The sequence below is a fragment of the Anolis carolinensis genome, unplaced genomic scaffold (genome assembly GCF_035594765.1).
Source record: "Anolis carolinensis isolate JA03-04 unplaced genomic scaffold, rAnoCar3.1.pri scaffold_7, whole genome shotgun sequence".
NCBI classification, from domain to species: domain Eukaryota; kingdom Metazoa; phylum Chordata; class Lepidosauria; order Squamata; family Dactyloidae; genus Anolis; species Anolis carolinensis.
Window position 1 is genome coordinate 23220092 of NW_026943818.1, and position 2384 is coordinate 23222475.

Here is a 2384-nt window from a genome sequence, read left to right on the forward strand (position 1 = left end):
AAGACAGAGCACATTATTTCCCCGCCTTCCCTCTCCCTCTCTTATCTTGGCACATTACATTGCCAACTATGGAGAAAAACCTGGTTCTATTCCCCTTCAACTCTTTGCCTTTCAACAGCTAGTAAAAATATCTGATCTACTTCAAGAACGCATCGATGCACTTTCTGGCTCATTGCTAGCAAGACATTAAAAAAATCTGGCAACATCATGGAATCTGACACAGCCTCCAGGCCTTTTCCACAATTCCTGATTCAGCCCACACATATTGCATGTCAGGAACGGGAGATAAGGCCAGAAAACTTTCCAAATTAGTTATGAAAACTATTCATTGCTGTTCTGCGCAAGTAACAAAAAGTTTAACTCCTTGCCAAAGGACAATTTCAACAGAAAGGAGGAATTTATGAAAATGAACACAATCTGGCTACCAGTATTTAAAAATTCTAAAATCGGGACAGTAAATAAACAACAACACTGAGAAAACAGTGATGTTTTTACTGGGATAATTGTTTTATTGCTCTGTGATTGTTATTTGTTTGTTTTATCGGGCCAGGCCCCATGTAAGCCGCCCCGAGTCCCTTCGGGGAGATGGGGCGGGGTATAAAAATAAAGTTATTGTTATTATTATTATTATTATAAAACAGGGGAATTCCAGGAAAGAAACAATCAGAGCCAGTTAACACCTCCTAACAAAGGATTTCCCCAGGAAGGAAGCAGACAGACTTTGAAGCTGCAAGGCCATTCAATGCTAATCAAAGTGATAAATTCCAACATCCACACTTGTTTCAAACAGAGAAAAGTTCTTTCTCCCACCCTGAGATATATAAACTCCACTCGCCTAGTTTCCAACAGATCTCACAACCTGCAATGATGCCTGTTATAGATGTGGGCGAAACATCAGGACAGAATGCTTCTGGAATATGGCCATACAGGCCGGAAAATTCACAGCAACCCAATGATTCCGGCCATGAAAGCCTTCGACAACGCAATTATAAAACATGTAACAGGTTAGAAACCGGTTTTAACCATTCTGAGCCAGTCTGTAAGATGTCTTGGCCCCAAGCTATTTGTTTTTTGGGTTGCTTTGAGATTTCCAGGCTGTATGGTTATGTTCCAGAAGCATTCTCCTCTGATGTTTCGCCCACATCTATGGCAGGCACCCTCAGAGGTTGTGAGGTCAAAGCCAGAAACCAGATGTCAACTCAGAAGCAGAACTAATGATTTTTGCTGCTTTCTGAGCTTCTGAGATACAGAAGAATGGAGACTCTCATTTGCAGAACTGAGCACAATGTCAGAAGAGCATGTTCTTTCTAAAGACAGGGAAAAGGTTACTGTGACCTCCTATAAAACTAAAGCTGTAACACTGATGCACAATTAGTTCACTGTGAAAGCAGACGCAAACAAGTCAGAACAGATTTCTCCACGGACTTGGCAACCTCAGAAGATAAGACACTGGACAAAAACTCTTTATGATTCTTAGCCTGGCAATTAAATCAAAACTAGACTGCAACTGGGCACATGGCAACTCCACCTTGTGTGACTGTGGAGCAGAACAAACAACTCCGCATCTGTATGCTTGCCCACAATGCCCTGCCTCATGCACAGAGGAAGAATTGTTGAAAGCTACAGACAATGCCGTTGCCGTTTTTGGTCCAAAATTATTCAGCCGGTTGTGCTCCCTCTATTCTGTCAGTTTTACACTTATTTATGCAATGCTAGTCGAACAACTCCGCATCTGTATGTTTGCCCACAATGCCTTGCCTCATGCACAGAGGAAGAATTGTTGAAAGCTACAGACAATGCTGTCCCTGTTGCCCGTTTTTGGTCCAAAATTATTCAGACGGTTGTGTTCCCTCTATTTTGTCAATTTTATACTTATTTATGCAATGCTACAGTCGAACAAACAACTCAGCATCTGTATGCTTGCCCACAAAGCCCTGCCTCATGTACAGAGAAAGAACTGTTGAAAGCTACAGACAATGCTGTCCCTGTTGCCCGTTTTTGTCCAAAATTATTCAGCCGGTTGTGTTCCCTCTATTCTGTCAGTTTTACACTTATTTATGCAATGCTACAGTTGAACAACTCCGCATCTGTATGCTTGCCCACAATGCCCTGCTTCATGCACAGAGGAAGAATTGTTGAAAGCTACAGACAATGCTGTCCCTGTTGCCCGTTTTTGGTCCAAAATTATTCAGCTGGTTGTGTTCCCTCTATTTTGTCAGTTTTATACTTATTTATGCAATGCTTTTGACAAAATAAATAAACTAAGCCCATCTGAAAACCACTTCCGACAACATGGCAAACGACGTGATTTTTTCCCCATCCCTCCCCCCAAAGCCATTGTACATCGGATGCCACTATTTTCCAAATGACCAGCTTCCCAACAG